Genomic DNA, 26,258 nt, shown 5'->3' on the forward strand with positions numbered 1-26,258 from the left:
TTTTTTTTTTTTTTTTTTATACCGGGGATCGAACTCGCGTCCTTGCGCTTGCGAGGCAAGCGGTGGAACCACTAAGCTAAATCCCCGGCCCAAGATACTTCTTAAAAAGAAGAAAAAAACGAAGATTCCTTGTTTTCTCATTTGTAATCTGGGTGATACCTAACCCACAGGCTGTGAGGATTAATTGAAATAAAACTCAAATAATTATATAAATGAAATATCATGAATAATATAAAAAGGGAGGAGAGTGAAAAATAATTCTCTGTCAGGTGTTGAGCGTGGAAACACCTGGAACACAGCTGGTTTGTTCGTCTGAATTGGCACAAACCCTTAACACAGCGCTTAGGGAATAATGAGTAAAATTGTATACGCCCATCTGCTACGAAAATTCTTGCACTAGTGCCCGAAGAAAGACCTACAAATATGAAGATTTTCATGCACTACCGCTGAACAGTGACTGTAAATACGTAGTTGCCACTGCACAAATAAACGATGGTATATAGCAATTGGAAAGAATGAACTGTTGCTATATCCAGCTGGGCGTGATGGCCTGTAATTCCAGGACTTGGGAGGCTGAGGCAGGATTGCAAGTGAGTTCTATCTAGGCCACGTAGTGAGTTAGGACCCAGTCTGGACTACATAGCGAGACCCTGTCTCAGGAAACAAACGAAAACAAAAAAACCTAGTGCTATATCTAGTAACATAGATAATCTAAAAGCAAGATTAAACAAAGGGTGAGAAATTGATGCTGTAAAATAGCATTTATATAATTCAAAAGTACACGACAATATAAGTTCAGAGGCATCCTATCAAATCCTAAAGAAATGCAAAATTAAAATTTCATGTTAGTGGCGAGCTAGAAGGATTTGTAATGGAAAACAGGATCTCACATGCTTTAAAAGTATTTTATTTAGGTTTGTAGTGGTTTCATGGGTGTGCCTCATATTATTCTTTGTACCTTTTGGAATGTCTCAAATATTTAATAAATTTTTATAGTAAATCTCTTGTCCACCCCCTTCCTCCTCAGCTATCCAGTTTCCTGTTAGCTAAGATTAGCCATTTTACTATCAGTTTTTTCAAAGAACCAATTCTTGCATTCATATTTATTTTTATCAACTGAGTGTAGTGGTGCACACCTGTAAACACAGCACTTAGGAGGCTGAGGCAGGAGGATCGACACAAGTTCGAGGCTAACCTGGACTACATAGTGAGTTCAAAGCCAGCCTGCCATAACAAAGTGAGACCCTGTCTCAAAGAACAAACAACCACAAAAAAAAAAAACTATCAAAGGGCTAGAGATGTAGCTCAGTGGTAGAGTGCTTGCCTAGCATGTGTGAGGCCTTAGGTCCATCCCCAGCATGATGGAAGGGGTGCCACCGAGGACACAAACCCACCAAAGTGTCTGTACCATTTTGCATTCTCACCAGAATGAATAAGAGTTCCTGGGCCAGGGATGTAGCTCAGTGGCACTGCCTCTGCCTGGCAAGCACAAGGCCCTGAATTCAATTCCTGGTTCTACAAAAAAAAAAAAAAAAAAAAAGAGTGCCTGTTCCTCGGCATCCCCATCAGCATCTGGTGTTGTCTGTGTTTTGGACTTGGGTCATTTGGGTGTATGGTGGTATCTCATTGTCTAAAGTTAAAACTCCATAATGTCATGTGATGTTTTGTTTTGGGGGTTTTGGGTTTTTGTTTGTTTGTTGGGTTTGGTTTTTTTCTTTGAGACAGCGTCCCACTATGTAGTCCAGGCTGGCCTTGAACTCACAGCAATACTCCTGTCTCAGCCTCCCGAGTGCTGGGTTACAGGTGTACACCCCTACACTCAGCATGACAAGTGATGTTGAACATCGATTCGTGTGCTTATTTGCCATCTGCTTTGATGAAAGTCTTTTTTTGAGGAAGCAGAAGCGCGGCGGGGCGAGAAGGTTGTGGAGCTGGGGTAGAGCTATTTTTTCCTGTGTGGTCCCGCGGCCCTCTGGGCCGCCATGATCCGACAGTGCGGACCCCAGGGCGCCCTCCTGTCCCAGGTAATGATAAAGGGCTGATCATTTGCAACTGAGCACAAGTGAAACAAAATAGGAAGATGGCAGCAAACTCTTCAGGACAAGGTTTTCAAAACAAAAATACAGTTGCAATCTTGACAGAACTGGACAAAGAAAAAAGAAAATTACTTATGCAGAACCAATCTTCGACAAATCACCCTGGAGCTAGCATTGCGCTCTCCAGGCCCTCTCTTAATAAGGACTTCCGGGATCATGCTGAGCAGCAGCATATTGCACCCCAACAGAAGGCAGCCTTGCAGCATGCTCATGCACATTCATCTGGATACTTCATAACTCAAGACTTTGCATTTGGGAATCTTATTCTTCCTGTTTTACCTCGCCTTGACACAGAATGAAGAAAATACCTGTGATGAAAGGGACTGTAATTTCAAAGGCCAAAGCTACTCTCATTCACTGCTGTACGAACTGTGACTTTCAGAATTTTGGTGAACTTATGTATTTTTTTTGCTTCTTTAAGAGAAAGGAGTATGTAAGTGAAAGTGAAAAGAAGGGGAACCAGAATGATGGGAGCTTGGAAGATTTATCATTTGAGGAATTGATTATGCTGCCCATGACTTTAATTTTTTTGTAACGCCATTTAACTCTAAATTGGATAGTCACATAAAAATGAGCCTCCAGACCCCAACAAGTTGGACTGAGTATTCCATGTCTACAATTGGCTTTCAAGAACCATTTATAGTACTTATTAAAGAAATAAGTATTTTAAAAAAATGTTAACCAATACCTTAAATAAGGAATTCATATATAGTTTATGGGATTGATGTGGTATTGTCTTTTGAATTTAGAGTCAACATATCATGCAGAAATATTCTTTGTGAAATCCTAACTAGTTCTCCCATTCTCCATTTTAAAAGAAACCCCAAGACTAAATTACTAACCAGTCTTTTAATATGTTTTATAAACAAATGCTATTAAAAACAATAAGAAATGTGAAAAAAAAAAAAAGAAAGTCTTTTTTTAAAAAGGCCAGGGAGGGCCTAGGATTTAGCTCAGTGGTGCTGCCGCCTGCCTTGAAGCAACGTCCTGAGTTCAATCCCCAGTACCAAAAAAAAAAAAAAAAAACTACAAATATAAAAGATACTTCAGTGTGTAATCAAATTATAATACTATTTCTTTCAAAATATATATTATGCATAATATGAACTAGTCTTTTTGCATTGAATCATTAGATAAACCAGAATGTGACTTCATTTTACTTGAATTGCTACTTTTATTTTTTCAGATTCGGTTTTACTTTCATTAGGATGCATAGGATATTTTGACCAGAAAGTCTCAGAATACTGAGTCTCTATGTATAGTTTAAACCAGCGATGAATGCCCAAACTGCAACCCAAAACCCACTTTTTTGTGTGTGTAGTACTGGAGATCAAACTCAGGACCTTGCGCATGTGAGGCAGGTGTGGTGCCACTGAGCTAAATCCCTGGTCCCAAAACTCACTTATTTATTGCAAAGTGGCAACATTGCAATTAAATCTGAATACTGAGGTTTTAGTTTTTTAAAAAACTCATATATTAACACCTTTTGTCTTAAAAACATAATAACACCTGTGCCATAGGTTCACCACCACTGGCCTAAACCATTTGAGAAGAGTATTACAACAACATTTTTATCTTACCAAATTCAATTATTGAGTGCCACCCTATGTATTTGCCTTATACTTAAACAAATTGTGATTTTGGTAATAAGTCTCTTTTCTTTTCTTTTCTTTATTTTTTTTCCTTTCCTTTTCCTTTTCATCCTTCCTTCTTTCCTTTTTCTTTTTTGGTACTGGGTATAAACCCTTATGCTCTACCACAGAGCTATACCTCAAGCCTCCAGAAATCATTTCTCATATTTATTTTTTAAATTTTTATTTAATTATTTATTTTGGTACGGGGATCAAACTCAGGACCTTGCACTTGCCCAGCAAGCATGGCACCACTGAGCTAAATCCCACCCCTGAAGTCATTTATTTTTGTATTCTTCCCTGCAGTCAGTACATTTCAGCAGTCAGAGTTTAGTTACCATTTGTTAAATGGGCAGTGACCTTAGGAGGTGCGCACACACACAAACACACACACACACACACACACACACACCTGCCATACATAAGTGAAAATGGACTAAACAACCTCTCAGAAACAGCAATATAGGGGCAATCCACTTTTGGGTTCCCCTTCTGTCTCTCTTAGAAGTTATCTTTCAATAAATTTTTCCTACTCTTAACCTCCGTTGTTCCTAGAATCATTCTTTGATTTTAAAGAACACGAACTTGTGTTTTAGATATTTAGCAAGTTGGGAGTGATAATATTTCCCTTGTTTGGATTATTTTGCTTGTTTGGATTACTTGGTGCCCTGTATCAGTTTGACTGGGGCTGCAGTATCCGCTTCCAACAATAGGTGGAGTTTGTAGCTCCTGTAGGGAAGTTAGGGGGCTCAGTTCCTACTCATGTGTATTTCTTCATTGAGCTGATTATATTTCCTTAAAACAGAGAAAGTACAGGGTCAGGGCCGGGGATTTAGCTCAGTGGTTCTGCTGCCTGCCTTGTAAGTGCAAGGTTCTGAGTTTGATCCCCAGTACCAAAAAGAAAAAGAAAAATATGCATAGTATTCTACAGGTAGCATTCTACCTGTAATATTCTACAGGTGTGGTGTGGTAGCAGGGCACCAGTGAACAGCTGCATGGGGGATTTCTCCTTCCCAGCAGAACCCTCAGCCCTGTCTAGGTGGAAGCCTGCTTCGCCCAGGGCCGCCCGAAGGCTTTCACCTGAGCCAGTAGCACCTGTATCTGCCTGGAGATAATTCTTCATCGTGATCAACAATGAATACTTGAACTCCATGAAATTGCAGCTGTTGGACATTTTCCTACCTAAACTCTGCAGTTTCAGTCAAATGTTGTGGCCCTACAAGCGAAAGAGCTGGAGAAAGTGACAGACACACCCCAGGCCTAAGTAATGAATCATAGAGAACCTTCCATTTCCCTTAACCAAAGCAAGCTTGTGTTTGACAAGAGAGAGATATCCAACAGGAAAAGCCTGGCTGGATTCTATGGCCCTTGTAGTGGTTCACTACAAGTCACTTTCTCCTTGGATATCTCTAGTACTGGCTTTGGTTGCACTTGTTAAAAATTCTAGCCTCAGCCAGCCATGGTGGTGCTTGCTTCTAATTTCAGCACTCTTGGTGGCTGAGGCAGCAGGAGCGAAAGTTCCAGCCCAGCTTGAGCAATTGAGTGACTCTGAGAGATCCTGTCTAAAAATAAAAAGATCTGGAAATAGCTGAGTGAGAAAGCCCTGAGTTCAATCCCATGTACTGGGGAAAAAAAAAAAATTCTAAGGCCAGGGATTTAGCTCAGTGGTGCAGCACCTACATGGCAAGCAAGAGGTCCTGAGTTAGATCCCCGTACCAAAAAAAAAAAAAAAGTTAAAAAAAACAAGGTCTCAGGATGAAGCTCAGTGGTGGAGGCTGGCCTCACAATTACCAGGAAGGAGGAACAACAAATGTAACTCACACAGACATACTCCTTCCTCTGAACTCCTACAACATATTTGAGTCCAGATTAAGACACAGTGTCTTTCTGTTCCCACAGGCAGCTAAACTGCTGTGTGTAACAAATGACTGACAGGAAGCTGAGTGTACTGGCGCATGCCTATAACCCCAACAGGCTGAAGCAGAATCACAGGTTTGAGGTCCGCCTGGGTTACATAGTTTAAGGGTAGGCTAAACTAGGTAGTGAGACCCTAACTCAAAAACAAACAAACAGAAGAAAGAAAGAAGAAGAAATGACAGGAATATGGTGAATTAGAAGCAAATAACTCAGAAAAAGTGGCCAAAACCTCAGAAGGGGTTTTTAACACCACAAGTTGATCATTTAAGTTAATCAAATAATTAAATGAATGACAATGACCAGAAAAGAAATAGAAACAATGAAATGTTTCCTTTATTGAACTATATATGTCAATTTTAAAAATTATAAGATTAAAGTAAATACTACAGTTCAAAAAAATGGAAAAGCACAATTGTTTGTTCAAAAGATCTTGTATCTACCTTCCAGTTTGAACTTTGATGTTTTAGTTACACAGCGATACAATAATATTTGTGTAAATAATTGTCCACTAATAAATGAATTTTAATAAAACCAAACCACCTGTGAAAGGCACAATTTGGACAACTATTAAATTATACCACTCGGGCCGGGGATTTAGCTCAGTGGTTCCGTCACCTGCCTCAAAAGTGCAAGGTCCCAAGTTCAATCCCCAGTACCAAAAAATATATATATATAGTGCAGAGCAAAGGCCCTAGGTTCGATCCCCAGTGCTGCTAAATCAGTAAATAACAAGAATATGTGATGACACAGGGCTGGAGAGATGAATTGTGACCAAAGTGAGCTTGAATCATTCTGAGCCTTTATGAACTTACTCATGAAATGATTGTGTAGCTGAGTTCCCATATGCCAGCAGCCCATTGGAATTTTCCTGATCAGCTTCCATTCAGAATGTCAGGTTGGGGCTGGGAGCATAGCTCCATGGTAGAGAACTTGTCCAGGATGACTGAAGCCCTGGTTTGAGCTAAGGTACTATTTTTGAAAAATGTTTATTAAATAATAAATAATAATGGGAAAAAAGGGGCAGGATGTACTATGTACAGGTGCAAATTCCCTATGATGAGCGTTATCATTATGTATGCCTAAAATGTACCAATAAATGTTCTGCTATTAAAGAGTAAGTGATAAGACATATATGTCCATTTGAAGTTACACTATTAATCTTTCACCAATAAAGGCAGAGATTCTTTAGCTTTGATCATAGGTAAAAGGCCCAGAACCATTAGCAATTCTTTACAACCTAGAGCAACAAAAGTTTTTTTTCCCATAGGAGAAGGTTATTGTTTACTGTTTCAAGTAGAAATTTATATTGTATACCTAAAATGTACCAATAAAATTAATAGTATAAAAAAATAGAAATCAAGCCCGGCATGGGGCATACTCCTGTAACCACAGCATATGGGAGGCTGAGGCAGGAGGATCACTGTGAAGTTGCAGGACAGCCTAGACTATATATATAGCAAGACCTTGTCTCAAAAAACCAAGCTTAGGGGCCAGGGATGTAGCTCAGTGGCATTGTGCCTGCCTGGCGAAGGAAAGTATGATCCCCAGTACTGGAAAACAACAACAACAACAACAACCAAGCCTACTACTATAAAAGAAATAAGAGAGGGCAGGGGATTTAGCTCAGTGGTTCTGCAGCCTGCCTTGAAAGCGCAAGGATCCAAGTTGGATCCCTAGTACCAAAAAGAAAAAGAGGGGAGGAAACTTAGCTCCTTCTACATATGAGGAGGACACAGCAAGAAGTGCCAGGTAGGGGCTGGAAAGGGGGTCCTTGCCAGACCCTGGTCCCTTCATCTTATGTTTCCAGGCTCCACAATGACGATAAACAAATTTCTGCTGTTTATTCCTATCTGTGGATATATATAAGTCCAAACAGACTAAAACAGGGCTAGGAGGTAGCTCGGTGGTGCAGGCCTGCCTGGCAAGCTCAAAGTCCTCAGTTCAATTTCTGGTACTGGAAAAAAAGAAAAAAGACTAAAACAGAAATCAAAACATGCAATTAAATATTAAGAGGATCTACAAAGAAAACAAACAGCAAAATTCTGAGGGAGAAGAACAAACTGGATGGTCAGGAAAGTCCTGTGTAGGACAGGACAGGAATGGAATACTTGAGGGGTTTTTGTTGTTGTTTTGGGTTTTTTAATTTCTTGTGGTGCTGGGGTTCGAACCTAGGGCCTTGCATATTGTTTTTGCTTTTGTGAGACTGGGTCTCACCATGTGATCCAGCCTGGCCTTGAACTCACTGCAATCCTGCCTCAGCCTTCTCAATACTGGGATCACAAGCATGCACCACCACACCTGGCAGGACAGTGATAAGATTATAGACAGCTAAATTAGGTAGAAGTATTATAGGCAGTCAGACAGGGAGGGCTAGGCCCTCAAAGTCAGTGCAGAAGATGAGAACACATTACAATTGTGGATGAAGGTGGATTTCTCGAAGGCCAGGCCTCAAGACAAAGATGAAATGACCACACCAACTTCCCCAGGAATAAACAGTAATGATCGATATTCTAAATAGACATCAACCACCTGGGTAGGGGACCAAGACCTTAATCCATTCCTTCCAGGAAGGTCCTTGTTCTTTCTATCCACACTTGCTACGTGACTTGCTTCCCCATTGGATCAATATTACCTAAGTGAAAGGCTGGGGATGTAGCTCAGTGGCACCTCACCTGCCTTGGAAGTGCAAGGTCCTGAGTTTGACCCCTGGTACCAAAAAAGAAATATTACCTAAGCAACTCTATTTGTAATCTTATTCTTTGACCGTAGTTTTGTCCCACCTTGTGATTTTGCTTGATAAAACTTCCTTGAGAAGTGGGCAACCCACTTTCTGAGTCCCTTTCTGCCTCTCAGACAGAAGCTATCTTTCTCTCAATAAATATTTTCCTGGACTGGGGATTTAGCTCAGTGGTTCCAGCGCCTGCCTCAAAAGCGAAAGGTCCTGAGTTTGATCTCTGGTACCAAAGATAAAATAAATATTTTCCTACTCCTTTTTTTTTCCCCAGTACCAGGAATCGAACTCAGGACCTTGTGCTTGCAAGGTGTGGCACCACCAAGCTATATCCCTGGCCCTTATTTTCCTCTCTTAACCTCCGTTCTTCCTAGAATTCATTCTTTGATTTTAGAGAACACAACCTCGGTGTGCCAGACATCTAGCAGGCTGGAAGTTACAATATTTCCCCTCTACCATTTGGAGGTCCTGGTGCCATCCTGAGATCAGTGCATAGGCGGGGCTGGAGGGACCAGCAGCTGCATTGTTAGTTACTTTTCTCTCATTGCTAAGACAAAATACCAGACACCCAAAGTTAAGAGAAGGTGTTTATGGGCTAGGGATTTAGTTCAGTGGTTCTAGCACTTGCCTCAAAAGCACAAGGTCCCAAGTTTGATCCCCGGTACCAAAAAAAAAAAAAAAAAAAAAAAAAAGGTTTATTTGGCTTACAGTTTGTAAAGGTTTCAGTCCATTATCAGCCAACTCCAAGGCAGGGACACCAAACAGGCATGGCAGAGCAGAAACAACATGGCACACACAAGGCAGCAAAGGTAACAAGAGAGTTAACAGGCTCTCCCTGCCCCTTTTATCTTATCCAGACTACTCAGGGTAGGTAGCACTCACACCCTTCAACCTACTGCCCTGGAGCCTAGCATTGCACTGTGAATCAATTCCAGCTTCACACACTCTAGATCAAGCCTATGACCACATGAGGCTTTGAGGGGACATCTAGACCCAAAGCATAACACACCCTGTGGTGAAGGAGAGCGTGTGGGAAGCTCTCAGGCTGTACTACCCTGACAGTGCGCTCAGAGAGGGATTGGGACCTGGAGCCGAGCAGGCTCCCCTCAGCCCTGCCCAAGCCGCCCAGGGCTGAGCTCCGACTTTTCCTCTACAGGAAAGAGAAGGTTGGATGAATGTATTTGTGTATTAGTTGAGAGGGATCTAACATTCTAGGCAACTGGGTATTTATTTTGCTTTAAAGAGCATCTTGGGGGCTTCTTTACTTTTTTTTTCCTTGAGGTTTTGTTTGGCTGGCTGGCTGGTTGGTTTTTTAAGACGGGGTCTCGCTATATAGTTCAGGCTGGCCTCGAACTGCCTGAGCCTCCTGCGTGCTGAGGTTACTGGTTTAAGAACATCTTGGACTGCTAGAGCTCACTACATAAAAGCACAAAATTAAACAGAGACACACTTTAACTAAATGACAAAGGGATACCACTGCGCCTGCAGCTGGGTTGTGGAGAACACTGGGGTGGTACCGGGGTCCGGGTATGGACTCACGTTTGGGCGGCCGCCTGTTTCCACTGCGGGCGCTGTTCTCACACCTCCAGCCCTAGACTGAGCTCCACTCACCTGCACTCTCTCCTATTCTCGGCCGTCCTGGTTGCAGGTTACCAGGTTGACCTGATTCCCATTTTTAGGACAGACCTCTTGAACCCAAAACAGAAGCCGTGAAGCCCCCTTCCCTGATATACAAAGAACTTCCCAGCAGGGCGTCTATTTAGGAAGGGCTGCGAGGGCAGGCGCAGTCACCGCGGCAGAGCTGTCACTCCGTCGACGACCGCAGTGTGCGACTCCGCGTGACCACCAGGGGGCGGCGCTGGGCTCCGGACCGCAGCCTTCGCCCTGGGCCCAGCAGAGCAGTTGAAAGCCAGTGTGACAAGAGTAAGGGTTAGGTGGGGTCCTGAGGAGCGCTGTCCCCCCAACAGCCCATGCGCCCCGGACAAAAACACAGGTGCCCTCTCCAGTCCATACCGCAGGCACCTAGGCCGAAGCATATTGCTGGGGATTAGGACCACATGCGTGCCAAGTGCACATTCTACCGTCAACCTACATTCTCAGCCCCTCTGCTTTTATTCTCTCACTATGAAGTTCGGGCTGGCATTGAACTATGTAGCCCAGGCTGGCCTCAAACTCCAAGTGATCCTCCTGCCTCAGCCTCCCTGAGTGCCGGGATTACAGGCCTGTGCCACCACAGCCAGCTAGGTTTTAGTTTCTACTTTTGTTTGTTCCTTTGTTTTTGCAGTACTTGAAATTGAATCCAAGGCCTTTATATTGAACTATGCCTCCAGTTCTTTTAAATTTTGAGACAGGGTCTTGCAAAATCTCTAAATTGCTCAGACTGGGTTTAAACTTTTGATTCTCCTGCCTCAGCCTCCTAGAGTGCCGGGATTACAAGTGTGCACCACCATGCCCAGATCCCTTTTTCCTTTTTTTAAATTTATTGTTTGTTTGTTGTTTGAGACAGGGTCTCACTATGAAGTTCAGGCTGACCTTGAACTTATGTAGCCAAGGTTGGCCTCGAACTTGCAGCAATCCTCCTGTCTCACCCTCCCAAGTGCTGTGACTACAGGCATACACCACCATGTCTGGCCCTTTTTCCTTTTTTAAAATTTATTTATTTATTTAGGTACTGGGGATCAAACTCAGGACCTTGAGCTTGCAAGGCAGGCGCTGGAACCACTGAGCTAAATCCCCAGCCCCCTTTTTCCTTTTTAAAATGGTAGAATTTTAAATGGTACGTACCTGTAGCTCCAGCTACTCAGGAGGCTGAGTCGGGAGGAAGATCGCTAGTTCAAGGCTGGCCTGGACTACATAGTGAGACTCTGTCTCAAACAAACAAAAAGCAAAAGGGCTGGGGGCCGGGGATTTAGCTCAGTGTTTCTGCTGCCTGCCTTGAAAGCAAAAGGTCCCTCCCTGAGTTTGCTCCCAGTACCAAAAACAAACAAACAAAAAGAAAAACGGCTGGAGGTGTAGCTCAGTGACAGAGTACTTTCCTAGCATGTATGTACATAGGTCCTGGGTTCAATTCTCAGCATCACCCAGGAAAACAAAATGAAAAAAATAAAATGTCAAATTTTTAAAAGGCAGCCTTAATAGAATTAATTGAAAGGATATACAAGGGCTGGGGATTTAGCTTAGTGGTTCCATGGCCTGCCCTAAAAGATCAAGGACCCAAATTCAATCCCCAGTACAAAAAAAAAAAAAGGATATACAGAAAAATGTTAAAATGATCACTCTGTGGTTGATGGGATTATACATCATGTTTACTTCTGATTACCTTTTTTAACTTTCTATAATAAATAGGGGGTTTTGGGTAGCAAAAATAATAATTTTCACTTTCTTTCTGGTTTTTTTTTGGGGGGGGGGGTTGGTACTGAGGATCAAACTCGGGACTTTTCACTTTCGAGGCAAGTGGCAGAACCACTGAGCTAAATCCCCAGCCCTCTTTCTGTATTTTTTGAGGTAGTGGTGTTGCACCCAGGACCTCTGTATGCTAGACGAGCCCTCTATCCCTGACCTAAGATCCAACCTCAGAACAAGTTTTCTTCAGCTTCATCTTTCCAACAGGATAACTCCAGACAAGTCTCATACCATGAGCATTGCAGTATGCAGTTCTGGGCGCTTTCAAAGTTCTGGTTCTTAACAGAACTTTCTAGAAATGACTTCACATCATGACAAAACAATACTTTCCATTCTGAAGGCAATTAAGGAATCGAGATTTAGTCTCCTCCGCGGGGCATAGAGCTGGCTCAGGAAGCCCGAGATGGCTCATTGGAAAGACTTTGTTTTTGCTGGTGCTGGAGAGCAAACCCACAAACCTCTACCTCTAAGATATATCCACAATTAGTTTGCCTTCTTACTTTTGAGTCAAGGTCTCGTTAAATTGCCCAGGTTGTTCTGGAATTTGTAGTCCTGCTTAAGCCTTCCAAGTGCTGGAATTGTGTGTGCCACAAATCACCCACATTATATATAATCTTATATATCTTATATATAACAAATATATGTAACAAATATAAAGCTTAATATATATAACTTAATATTTATCTATATCTGTATATATGTCTGCCAGGAATGGTGGTACACACTTGTAAGGTCAGCGTTCGGGAGGCTGAGGCAGGAGGATCTCTGTGAGTTCAGGACAGCCTGGCTATAAAGTGAGCCTCAAAAAATACTAAATAAATAAACAACCGCTTTCCACTAGCGCTTTTCACGATTCCACAGAAACACCTCGCTTTCAACAACAGCTACCAGGTTTGGGTGCCGCAGCCACCCTTCCGCTTCCTGTTTCCGAGAATCTGATTTCTCCAGGTCCCTCCGGGGGGAATTGCAGGGTCTGTCCAGTGGTGTCGGGCGTATCCCACCCAGCGTGATGTCTTCGAGGCTCACCCGCGGGTCAGGGTCGGTCCCCGTGCCAGGCTGAGCTGGCGCTCATCGCTGCCGCACCTTGCTGGGCCGTCCCTCTGCACGCAGAGGCGAGTTGCTACCCGCACTCGGCTGCTGTGTTACTTCACCGAGGCAGATAGGCGAGGTGGGCAAGACAGCAGGCAGCGGGGAGGCACCGGGCTCAGGCAGAGTCGGAGTGACCGGGCCGGTCAGGGAGCAGGTATCAGGCGGACAGTAAAGCCCAGGATGGGACAGCGAGGGAAGGGAGGCCTGGGTGTCACTTCCGCTCCTCCCTTCTCCCTGGTTCTCCCGTCAGCCACCGGGGTAGGGCAGAGGCCCACGGGCGCCTGCAGACTCAGCTTGCTATGAGCTCAGCTCCTCAGGCGGCCAGTTCTCGTTTAAGTGACCTTGTGTTGTCCTGTAGGTTGACCAAGTATCTGTCCAAGTCCCTGCTTTTTTTTTTTTTTTTTTTTTTTTTTGGAGACAGGGTCCCACTCTGTAATCCAGGCTGGCCTTGAACTCACAGCCATTCTCCTGCCTCAGCCTCCTGAGGGCTGGGATCACAAGTGTGCATCCCCAGGCCCGGCTTTAAATCCCCAATTTTAATGCTTTTGAGTATACACCTCGGAGCAGATTGCTGCATCATAGGTAATGTGATGACTTTAACTTTTTGAGGACCCCCCCAATCATTTGTCACAGTGGCTGCGCCACTTCCCGTTCCATCCGCAGCACGTGAGGGCTCCTGTTTAGGCCTTGCCAACGCCCTTTTCTCTTTTTAATGATGCCCATTCTAACCCGGGAGGGAGCTGCGGCCTATGCCCCTATGCGGCCTTAGCAAGCACACTAGCCACAGTTCCACTTGCGGGTGAAGATTTGTCCCACTGCTGAGCATCTGACCCAGAGCAGCTGGAGCACAAGGCTGGCTCTGAGAGACAGACACAGAGACAGCAGGAGGTGGGAGGGAAAGACAGACACAGAGAGCAAAGGGTTACAGAGTTAAAAGGTGAAGGCAGAGCGCCGAAATCGAGGCAGACTTGACCGGAGCAGAGCAAAGGAAATGGAGCCAGTCAGGCAGCTTGCAGAGGCGAAGAAGTCAGAGCCCACCTGACTGGCCCCACCGCACGTTTCTCTCCTTCAGTTGCTTTGCTGATCCTCGCGCTCGGCGTACGGTGATTTCCAGAACCTCCGAGCGTCACGTGACCGCGACCTAGGCCCCTGTGGGAAACCCCGCGCAAGCACTTGGGCGGGGCCCGGCGGGGCTCCATCCACGGGCAGGGACTGCTTCGCTGCCCGCAGCACGAGGCAGGCGAGCCGGCCCTGCAGCCTTCTGTGCATCTCAAAAGAAAAACCAACTCTTCCCACTTAGCTTTTATGTTACTAGATTTAAATACGAGCCATCTGTTTAAACTGTGGGAAATTAACTTCTCGCAGGCTGAGGATGTAGCTCGGTGGTAGCCACTTGCCGGCACACGCTTAAGTCCTCGGGGTCCATCCCCAGCACCAAAAGAAAACAAAACAAAAGAAAAGAAAAAAGAAAAGGAAAGAAAACATTTAGTCTGGCAAGGTAGTTCATGCCTATAATCCCAGCATTCTAGGAGGTTGAGGCAGAAGGATCAGGTTCAAACCCACCAGGGGCAGTTTAGTGAGACCTTGTGTGTTTGCGTTGTGTTTTGCTTTGTTTTGGTTTTCTGACATAAAAATTCACTATGCAGTCCAGGTTGGCCTCGAACTTGCAGTGATCCTCCTGCTTCAGCCTCTCGAATGCTAGGATTACAAGTATGGGCTGTACGCCCAGCACAAGACCTTATTTTATTTTATTTTATTTTATTTTATTTTATTTTATTTTTTTGGTACCGGGGATCGAACTCAGGTTCTTGCGCTTGTGCAGCAGGCGGTGAAACCACTGAGCTAAATCCCTGGCCCACAAGACCTTGTTTTAAGGAATATTTTTTTTCCTTTGAGACGGGATGGGAATGTAGCTCAGTGCAAAGGCCCTAGGTTCAATCCCCAGTACCCAAACCAAAGCCAAACAAACAAAATCCTTTGGGCCTGTGGGTATACCTCCACCTGCGTGGTAAAGCTCTTCCTAGCTGTGCTAGGCTCTGAGTTCAATCCCTGACACCAATCAATCAAGTGAATGAAAACAACACGTATGAAAAATATTCTTGCTGAAAAAACATCGTAAATATTTTTGGACAGGGGAAAAGTTTTCTGACTGGAACCCTGGCCCTGGCTCATCCTGTTTCTTTCCCAAGTTTCACTCCCAGGCTGGCTGGATGTTTCTGGAGACCTCCAGGGAAAGCCCAGTTCGCCCAGGGATGCGCCCCAGGTGACTCAGCGGGACACGGGGCTGTTCAGACCCAGGCCATGCATGGGCGGAAGCAGGAAGTTCAGGCTGCAGTTCCGAGGACCCAATGGGCATTATCTAAGCTGCGACCGTGACACACAGGAATGAGGTTCACACCCGTCTTCTCCTTCATCCCTGCCCAAGCTGCTTTCTGGGGATGGAAGCCAGGGCCTCCCATCTGCTAAGCGAGTAGTCTACCACTGAGCTCCAGCCCAGCCCACCAAGGCTGCCCTACACCTCTCCCTAGGGACTGGGTGCCAGAGGTGGGCCTGGTCCCATACACCAATCAGACCCTGTGCTGGGAGCAGGAGGATCCCAAATTTGAGCCCAGCCTGGGCATCTTAGCAACTTAGCGAGACCCTGTATCAAAATTTAAAAGAAAAAAAGGACTGGAGTTATAGCTCAGTGTGAAAGCCCTGGGTTCAATCCCCAGTACCGATATATTAATGATAAAAACAGTAATAGTGTGAAAAAAACCATGGGTCTGTACTGAAAGCATGCAGTTTCCCCCATTGTTACCTTAGCCCACCTAGCCATGTGCAGAGCCCCCCCTCCACGTGTCCATTACTGGGGTAACCCGGCACACTCAGTCTCTGGGCCTCGTGGAGAGCACTGCTCTTGTGTGCAAGGCCCTGGTTCCCACCCCAGGACAGCAAAAAGAAACACGGAAATAAATAACACGTAGTGGGGTTGTGTGCAGGTCACAGCAGATGCTGCACCATTTCCTAAGGGACTCAAGTGTCACAGACTTCAGTGCCCTCTGGAGACCCTCACCGGCTCCCCAAGGACATTGAAGGACAGTGGTGCGCATCCTGCTTCTGTTCCTTTGCCCCCTTGCTTGCTTGTCTCCGTGGTCCTGGGGTTGATCCTGGGGCACTTGACCACTGGTCTACATCCCCAATCCTTTTTTCTTTTTTTCTTTTGAGACAGGGTTTCCTTGTCACTACATTGCTCAGGCTGGCCTCTGACTTGTGATCCTCCTGCCTCGGCCTCCTGAGTGCTGGGGTTACAAGTGTGTGCCACCAACCGGGCTGTTCACAGTTCTGAGGTCTGGGAGGTCCAGGACAAAGTCGGCAGCAGATCTGCCAGGGCTGCTCCTCCTGGCTGGCTCCTTCCTGCTGTGTCCCCGCTCCCCAGACCTTCCAGAAGTGCAGCCGTCCTGTTCTTGGTGAGGGTGGAGCCCTGGGAACCCAGCCACCTCTGAGACCCTGGACCTCTCACCACGACACATGGGGGATTTGTTTCCCAGCATGAATTCTGGGGAGGACGCACCTCAGCCATAGTAGGAGATTCTGCTGGGTGGCTGTCAGAATGAAGGGAAATCAGGTGTTTGTGTACCATTGCTTCACAGCCAACATTTGTCTTTCCAGCTTCTAGGCAGCCATTTCCCCTTCCCAATATCATCATCATTGTTATTGTTATTGTTGTTATTTGAGAAGGTCTTGCTAGGTAGTTCGGGCTGGTCTCAAACTTGAAGCGACCCGCCTGCCTCAGCCTCCCAAGTGCTGGTATTACAAGTGTGCTCCACCATGCCTGGCCCCACTATTTTATTTCCAAAAATTTCTCCGTCTCCCGGCTAAGGATGGGCACAGCCTGGCCAGCGTTCTTCCCCTCCTGACCCCTAGGGAAGTGGTGAGTTCATCCCTCGAGGCCCCGGACTTGTCTCTTCTTCCCCCCAAGAACAGCCCTGGGAGTGGGGAGACAGTTCTTTCCAAATGAGAAAAGGACCAAGAGAGGAGGGAGAGGGAGGCGGCAGGGGAGGGCAAAGCAGAGTTCGTGGGCCAGCTCCAGAGGCCGGTGTGACTACAAAGGCGGGGGACAAACTACAAACCGAAACCCGAGGGGCGGGAGAGCCCCCAGCCTTCTGGGGAACCTGGCTCTCCGCCTCTCCACCATGTGCTGGGCTCCGCTCCCCAAGTTCTGGGTTTTATCTGATCCGGATCGCACCGGCCCGCGCAGCCTGGCTCCACGGACAGCACCTAGAACACACTGCGTTGGGTCCTCACCCAGAGAACTGGGTTTTCCAGCTTGGGACGGGCGGCTGGTGAGGGTCAGACGCACAAACAGGGTTGAGCTCCGAAGCTCAGCCACCGGGCTTGCTTAGCGATCACCAGGTCCTGAGCCCTGAGCCGAACAAGAAGGCCCTGCCGGGGCACAGCAGCCGCGGGAGGCCGCCTCAGGGTCTTGTCCGGGGAGCAGGCCTCATGCCGTGCCGGGCGCCGACCCACAGTGGTGACGGTGAGTCCAGAAATGAGCTACACACCTTGGGCTGGACAGAGGGGAGAGCCGGGAAGGGGCAGGGGCGGTGAGGGTCCGGAGAAGGGAAAGGCCGCGGGGAGGATGGGGTGAGCGGCAGCAGGCCTCGGCGCACAGAAGCAGTGATGGTGGGGCCTGGGGACCGCGGGAAGGCCGGGTGCAGACATGGTGATGAAGAGAAGGGAGGCGGGAAGGGGCAGCTCTGGGAGAAGATGCTGTGGCTCTCCCCAAGGGAGGCAGGGCCGGAGGGCCCAGTACTAGGGTCTGGGTGTGGATAAGACTAGCTGGAAGAAGCCGGGCTGGGGGGCACACACCTGTAATATCAGCCCTTGGGAGGCTGAGGCAGGAGGTCTCCTGCAAGTTCCGGGCCAGTCTGAACACCACAGCGAGACTCTGTGTCAAACACACAAACCAGTGATATTAGCTGGGCGAAGGTAGAAAGAAGGAAAGAAGAGGCCCCCAGGTAGAAGCCTGGCTGTCTCCTGAGATGTCCCCCAGCGGACTCCATCCCTCATTGTTTTCCCCTCTCTGTGGCTCATTCTCCCTGAGTCTGGCCTGACAACGTTCTGGGTTTGAATTATGATGATGATTACAGGACTACACACATTTGCAAAAACTCATCCAATTGTACACCTAAGGAGTTATATTTTGCTGTATGTTAGTTATACTTCAATAACCCTGACTTAAAAATATAGAGCTAGGGCTGGGGATTGAGCTCAGGAGCACCATGCCTGCCTCACAAGCACAAGGTCCTGAGTTCAATCCCGGTTCCGCTAACTATATATATGTGTATATATGTATGTGTGTGTATATATATATATATATAGAGAGAGAGAGAGAGAGAGAGAGAGAGAGAGAGAGAGAGAGCAGAGGCAGGAGGATCGCAAGTTTGAGCCCAGCCTGGGCAATTTAGTGACTAAGGCAGACAAGACTTTGTCTCGAAAGTTTTTTTGTGGGGCCAGGGAGTTAGCTCAATGGTTCCACCACCTGCCTTGCAAGCAGGAAGTCCCAAGTTCGATCCCTGGTACCAAAAAAAAAAAAGTTGTTTTTTTTTTAAATTAAGAGAAAGGGGGCCGGGGATTTGGCTTAGTGGTTTCGCCGCCTGCTGCTCAAGTGGAAGGATCTGAGTTCAATCCCCGGCACCAAAAAAAAAAAAAAAAGAAAGAAAAAAGAAAAAGGACTCAGAATGTAGCTCAGTGCAAAGGTCCTAAATTCAGTCCCCAGGGCTGAGAAAAACAAGTAAAAGTAAAATAAAATACTTTCAAAAACAAAGAAGAGGAACAAAGCAAATGAGAAATCAAGTGATGTTATAGTCTCCTTGGTAAGCAGGCTATTTGGTATAGAGAAAATGTGGTACAGGTGTAACACCAGAGAGGCCAGGTGAAAGCCTGGTGCTCAAGGATTTCGGGTGAAAGTAGCCACATGATTTCCTAAGCATTGTGTCAGAAGGTGGAAGAGGAGGGAGAGAGCCTGAGGCCAGCCCGAGGCATAGTCAGGCCTCTACCCTATCTGCACGTACTGTGCTCCCTCTGTTTCCAAAAGTAAACCAAGTCAAAGACATTTGAGCACAACCTGCTACAACATATCTCTGTTTGGTTTTTGTTTCTGTTTTTCAGTACTGGAGATCAAACTCAGGACCTTATACTTTTGAGGCAGGCATGGGGCCACTGAGCTAAATCCCCAGCCCTGGCTTTTGAGGTTTCTGGTTTTTCATTTCTGGCTTTTTGAGGCAGGGTTTCCCTCTCTCTTTGTAGTTCAAACTGGCTTTGAACTCACTGTGTAGCCTGATCTGGCCTCGAATTTGCAACAATCCCCCTGCCTCAGCCGCCTCCATGCTGGATTACAGGTGTGGGCCACCACACCCAGCCCACAAAATACTTCTGAATCCAACCTTTGTTCCTGGGAGATTTCCTTTGGATTCTTAATTGGATTACTTCCTTTTTATTTTAGAATACATTCTATACATAATGATTACATTCATGGTAGAAAATTATATATATATATATATATATATATGTATCACATATTTTTGTTTGTTTTGAGACAGGGTCTCACTGTGTAGTTCAGGCTGGCTTTGAACTCATTATGTAGCCCAGGCTGGCCTCGAACTCACAGCAATCCTCCTGCCTCAGCCTGCTGAGTGCCAGCATCACAGGCCTGCACTACCACACCTGGCCCTATCATCTGTCTTTTATTTTGTTCTTTAAATTATTTGTAAAAGAAATTGGGATGTGTTATGTACATATATCAACTCCACACAAGGAATCTAAACATTATGTACTGCAAACATGTACTAAATTTTTTTTAGATTTCATAAGGTAAAAATAAATTAATAATTTTTTTGTATTTTGGGTTTCTCATATAAGAGAAACCATTTGATATTTAATCTTCCATGAATTAGACCTTCTTAAAAAATTAAAAGGGCCAGGGATTTAGCTCAGTGGTTCCGCCACCTGCCTCACAAGCACAAGGTCCCAAGTTTGATCCCCGGTACAAAAAAAAAAACAAAAAAATGAAGTTGTGTCAAAAAAATAAAAAAGGAACTAGGCATGGTGCTGCATGCCTGTAATCCTAGCTATTCAGGAGCCTGAGGCAGGCCAGCCTGAGAAACTTAGCAAGACTCTGTCTCTAAGTAAAAATTTTAAATAAATAAAAATTTAAAAGGGCTGGGGATGTAACTTAGTGAGAAAGCACTGCAGGGCTCCATCTGTAGTACCCCATTAAAAGAAAGAAAGAAGCACAGTGGCTCACACCTATAAGCCTAGCAGTTAGGAGGATCATTTGAGTCCACAAGTTCAAGACCAGCCTGGCCAATTTAGGGAGACCTTGCTTCAAAAAGCAGAACAGAAGCCACCCAAGCCTCTTGTGTATAAGGATGGACAGCTGGATATGAAAACTGCAACCAAAAGAAGAAAGCAGTGAGCACCAAGGACAGGAGGAGCGGAGGGGCCGCTGAGGGAGGAGCCGGTGTTTGCTTTGCCCAGGCCCTGCCTGTCTGCCTGCCTGCGCCACCCCCCCACCCCCACCCCAGGACTGGCTGTTCTTTGCAGTGGGAGAACTTTCGTCTGGAAGGGGACTGAGTGTCCTTTGTAGGATAGCAAGGAGGTGACTTCTGCCCTGGAGTGTATTTACAAGGGTGTTTGCCTGGCAATCATTTCTTAAGCCTTGTTTAACTTTTATGCTTTTCCACGTTTGTGCTCTAAATTTTAAAAATTAGATTTTAGCTGGTCGTGGTGGCGCGTGCCTGTAATGCTAGCACTTGGGAGGCTGAGACAGGAGGATTGCTGAGTTCCAGGCCAACCTGAACTACATAGTGAGACCCTGTCTCAAAAAACCCAAAATAAATAAATAATAAAATTTAAAATCAGATTTTACCCCTGCGCTATTCTTTTTCTTTTCTTTCCTTTTTTTGCGGTACTGGGGATCAAACTCAGGACCTTGCACTTGTGAGGCAGGCGCGGTGCCACTGGGCTAAATCCCCGGCCCAAAAATCAGATTTTAGATGGTACAATAAAGATACTTCTATCCCTTTCTCCTAAAACAAGAACAATAAGAGAAACACATCCTATACCCTGAATTTTCTAAGCAGAGACCCATGAAGGATATAAAAACCTTCACCAAAAAAAAAAAAAAAATCACCAAAAAACAATAATAACTAGGATAAATTTGAAATATGTACCAAATAACTCAGGTTTCTGCCTCTTTACAAAACTACACTTCAAGGAGGGTTGTTTGTTCGTTTGTTTTGGTTGTTATACAGTATCTCACTGTGTAGTCCAGGCTGGCCTCGAATTTGTGGCAATCCTTCTGCCTCAGCCTCCGGGGGACAGGGATTACAGCCACCACGCCTGGCACAGAACTATACTTCTTATGGAAATAAGAAGCCGTGTCTTGCTAGAACTGATCAATTTCTAGTGATTAACCCTGTGCTCTGCAAGGTGCAGCTAAAAGATGCGCCGGGCCCCCGCCTTTGGGCACGCGCCTCCTCCCGGCCAGGCAGCAGTTTCCAATAAACACCAACCTCTGCCCCACCGCCCAGCAGTTCTGCCCCTAAGAAATTTCCCAGGACGGATTATATCGAAGATCCACGAAGAGTCTCATGCAGATGTTCACAGTAGCTTCATTCATAACAGCCAGAAAAGAATCCTAACAATCTCCAGAGGCTGAGGCAGGAGGATCACAAGTTCAAGCCCAACCTGGTTTGGGATATAGCTCAGTATAAAGCCCTTGGGTCAGTCCCCAGGACCCCCGAAGGAAGCCTCTTTCCAAGGAGGGCTGTGTTTCCAGTGTCAGCCGCTGGAGGGCAGAGTTGCGCACGGTGATGGAAACGCTTCCCGAAGTGAACGAAGCGGAGCAGGAGGCCGAGTCGGGCGTCCCTGTTTGGGCTGCGGGAGCGGGCCGGGCCGCAGAGGCACACGGGCGGGGCGGGGCGTGGGCCTCGGAGGTGGGCGCGGCCGTGGGTCTGGGGGAGGCTGGGCGAGGGGGCGCCGCTGACCCCGGGCCCGCGTCGCCTGAGGAGGGGACCCGAGGTGCGGCCCCTGTACTCCAGCACTCGGCGCCTGGACCCCGACTCTCCTCAGAGCCGTGCGCGCTGGGCCGAGGAAGTGTAGCTCTACTCCAGCCGCCCAGGAAAGCTGGAGCGAGCCCCGATGCGAGTACGGGCAAAACCTGCGGCGGCCTGGACAGCAGGAAGACGCGCTCCCGGGCAGGAAACCGACGGCGAAATCTTGAAATCTTCCCAGCTCCAGCGGTGGCGCACGAGTGTAATCCAGCACTCAGCAGGCTGAGGCATGAGAATCGCTGAGTTCCAGGACAGCCTGGGCTACATAGTTATTTCAAGGCCAGTCTGAGTTACATGGCAAGACCATGTCTCAAAAAACAAACAATCAAACTCATGGAAAAAAATCATTTGGGTCCTCTTTTTTTCTTTTTTTTTTTTTTGGTACCAAGGATCAAACTCAGGACCTTGCGCTTGCGAGGCAGGCACAGTGCCACCGAGCTAAATCCCCGGGCCCGGAAAAAAATCATTTGGGAGGCCTGTAATCCCAGCATTTGGGAGACTGAGGCAGGAGGATCGCCACGAGTTTGAGGCCAACCTGTGCTACACAGAGTTCAAGGCCAAGTGCACTACATAGTGAGACCCTGTCTCAAAAAAAAAAAAAAAAAAAAAGCCAGGGGCCGGGGATTTAACTCAGTGGTTTCGCCGCCTGCTGCCCAAGAGCAAGGACCCGAGTTCGATCCCCAGTACCACAAAAAAAAAAAAAAAAAAGAAAGAAAAAGAAAAAATCAAACGTTCTGTTTCTAATTAAAATGTAGTTCTCAAGAAAAATGGGATACGTTGGGGTGGCTGTCACCTGCACTGTGGTGCAGGCGGGGACTGAATAAATAAACGTCCAGTGTGTGCTTGCTTGGTCTGTCAGGATATGGCCAGGTGAGATCTTTCCCGTTTGAGCCCCCGCGGTGGTGCAGGCCTGTAATTCCAGCACTCTGGGAGGCTGAAGCAGGAGGATCACAAGTTCAAGCCCAGCCTGGACAATTGAGGGACTTACATAGATCTTGTATGAAAAAATAAAAAGGCCTGTATGTAGCTCAGGGGAAAGGCGCTGGATTCGATCCCCAGTGCTGCAAAAATAGCGAATGGAACGAGGAAGACGCAGAAGCAGCCAGCGGGGTCCGCGGCCCCAGCCTAGGCCCACTGAGCGGGCCGCAGCCTGGAGTTGGAGCCTAAGTGGGAGGAGCCAGGGCGCTGCCAGCAGGCGCCCTGGAGCCCTGGGCGTGGGCCGGGCAGGGGGGAGGGAGGCGGAGCCGCCGAGAGGCCGCGAAGAATGGGCGAGGGGTGCGCCCGGGTGCGGCCGGGTCCTGCTGAGTCAGGTGCGGAGCGGTGACTAGCAGGGCCGCTGGGGAACGGAGGAAGCTCCTGGATTTGAAGCTGGAACAAGTGGGCGGTGTGTGGGGTTTTTTTGTTTGTTTGGTTGGTTGGTTTTTTTAGACAGGGACTCACTATGTAGCCCAGGCTGGCCTTGAATTTAAGAAAGGGTTCCTCCTGTCTCGGCCTCCTGGGTGCTGAGGTTACAGGTGTGTGCCACCATGCCTGGTGAACTCACTGAATTATTTATGTATTTTTTTCTGAAAAACAAATTTTTAAATCCAGGTTTTGATAAAAAGGAAAGCTATGAGAACAGACCCTATAGGGAGAGAAAGGAATACAGTACCCAGCGGGGCCAGTCAATGGGGGACTAAGCTAAGTCCCGAAGCAAGGCGGTTCCTGGGACTCCAGAATCTTCCAAAGACTTGAAACTCAAATGTGTGGCTCCCACACCGACCTACTGGACTCAAAAGAGAAAACAGTGCGCTGGAATCTTCAGGAGACTCAGCTTTAACTGAATGAGAGTAGAGGGATACTCGCACGAAACTGAACAGCTGCCGGGCACAGCAGTGCACACCCGGAATCCCAGTGCTCAGGAGGCTGAGGTAGGAAGATCCCCCACAGGATATATAAAATTGTCTACTAGACACATGTGCTGGCCCACGCCTGTGATCCTGGTTCTTGGGAGGCTGAGGCAGGACTGTGAGTCCCAGGCCAGCCTGGGGTGCATAGTAAGAACCTGTCTCAAAACCAAACAAAACGTGTATTGTATGCAGCAAAAAGAAGAAAAATAAAAATTAGGAGAAAGAGGGCTGGTGTAGCTCCATGGTGCGTGCACACAACCCTGGGTTTAATCCCTAGAATTTGCATTTCCACAGACAAATGTACACACACACATCAAGAGAAAGAGACAGATAGGCTGGGGATTTAGCTCAGTGGTTTCACTGCCTGCCCTGAAAGCGCAAGGACCTGAGTTCAATCCCCGGTACCAAAAAAAAAGAGAGAGAAAGAGACAGAAAATAAGGTGGGAAAGAAAGAAACTACCTAAAAGTGACAAGAAGAGAAAAGAACAAAGAAAAGGGTAAATGGAATCTGCTCAAGGAGCCAGGTATAGTGGTGCTTGCCTGCACTAGGGAGGCTGAGGCAGGAGCATCGCTAGCCTGGCCTACATAGTGAGTTCAAGGCCAGCCTGAACTACATAGTGAGACCCTGTTTCAAAAGCCAAATAAAGAAATCTGATGGGCCAGGGATTTAGCTCAGTGGTTTTGCCGCCTGCTGCACAAGCCCAAGGACCTGAGTTCGATCCCTGGTACCAAAAAAAAAAAAGGAAAGAAATCTGCTGGCAACATGGAATGAAGGTGCATCCTGCCTCAGTCTTATGGATGCCAGGCCAGCCTCAGCTCCTGGTTCCCCCACATGCTTTGTCTTGAGGTCGCTACTGTTCCCTCACCCCAAAGATCTACAGCCTCGTTCTGCTCCCGTTTCCCTGCCCTTGATGGCGCCCAGTCACAGCAGAGCCCAGAGTCGGGGACAGCGTGGGGTGTGTCAAAATGGTTGGCTTGGTAAAGATGCAGCAACATTCAGTGTGGGGTTTGGGTTCTCCTGGCTTTTGAGCTGGGAAACGCCTTGGGAGTTTACCTGGGAACTCTTTGCTCCTCTTTAATGATATGTACCAGGTAAAATCAGATACACCCCACTTCTGACCTCTGCACCCCCAGCGCAGTGCGTCAACACGGGCTTGTGAGCTGGATCTGATCTTATGCCATTACCCTTAGGGGTGGCATGGAACGAGCAGGCTGGAGCCAGGTGCCAGAGACAAAGCCTGACTCAGTCGGTTTTTAGTGGAAGGTGTTTTTTTTGTACCTGGGATCGAACTCAGGACCTTGTGTTTGTGAGGCAGGTGTGGTGCCACTGAGCTAAATGCCCAGCCCTAGTGGAAGTTTTTATTGAGATAATTATGGATTCATAATGCAGTTACAAAAAACCATACTGAGAAATTTAATGTGTCAAGCTGGGCATGGTAGCGCACGCCTGTGATCCCAGCACTCAGGAGGCTGAGGCAGGAGGATTGCTGCAAATTTGAGGTCAGCCTGGGCTACACAGTGAGTTCAAGGCCAGCCTGAACTATATAGTGAGACCTTGCCTCAACACTTCCCCCTTAAAGAAAATCAATTAAATGTGTCTTTAATATAGTTTTCTCAATGGTAATATTTTGCAAAACTATAGTACAATACAATAACCTAACCTAGATATTGGTATCAATATAAAACCTTATTCAGATTTCTCCAGTCTTGTTTCGTGTGTGTGTGCGCGCGCGCGCGCGCGCGTGGACATCCCATGGGGAGGTCCACGCATCCAGCGTCGGGGTCTCAGATACCGAACAGTTCCGTCACCATGGAGACCCAGGCGCTGCCTCTGAAGCCGCCGCCCCCCTCGTCAAAACCTGGGCACCGCACCGCCGTCCGCATCTGCGCTGTGTCTCGGAGCTGTAACTTCTTGGCTTTGGCTTGCTGTACTCAGCATGATTCCCGGAGCATCATCCAAAGTGCTGCGTGCGTCAACAGCGTGTTCCTGTCATCGCTGAGCTCATACACTTTTTCCCCCACTCTGGAATTACGAATGAGTCACCTGGAAGCTTCTGCTTTTCCACCTGAAGAGCCTCGGACATTGTTTTAACCCGTTGGAGGCTCCGTTTCTTCATCTGTTTTTGAGCGCTCCTCCCGAGAGCTACGGCCCCGCCTTCAGCGCTGTTTTTAGCAGCAGGGCGGTGAGCTCCGTTCCAGGCCTTTATTTATTTACTCTGAGACAAGGTCTCACTAAGTCAGTAAGTTGTGGGCTGGATTTGAACTTGTGATCGTCCTGCCTCGAGGACTGCTGAGTTCCAGGTGCGAGGCACCCGGCCCGGCTGCTACGGCTGCTGTTATTTTTAGGGCAGGAAGTTGATACTGAGCACCAAGGCCAGAACCCCACGGGAAGCGGGTGCCCGCAC

At 47.1% G+C, this 26,258-nt stretch overlaps 1 protein-coding gene and 1 pseudogene across 1 annotated transcript in view; one reads left to right on the forward strand and one right to left on the reverse strand.

Moving 5' to 3' along the window:
* Virma (vir like m6A methyltransferase associated) overlaps positions 1 to 26,258 on the reverse strand; it is a 110,681-nt gene that overhangs the window by 61,889 nt on the left and 22,534 nt on the right. The gene's annotated exons all lie outside the window — the stretch shown is intronic.
* LOC110349105 (SOSS complex subunit C pseudogene) lies at positions 81 to 9,073 on the forward strand (annotated as a pseudogene).

The sequence above is a fragment of the Heterocephalus glaber genome, unplaced genomic scaffold, assembly GCF_053883595.1.
Source record: "Heterocephalus glaber isolate CG9 unplaced genomic scaffold, H.glaber_assembly_v1.0 deba00001555, whole genome shotgun sequence".
Lineage (NCBI taxonomy): Eukaryota > Metazoa > Chordata > Mammalia > Rodentia > Bathyergidae > Heterocephalus > Heterocephalus glaber.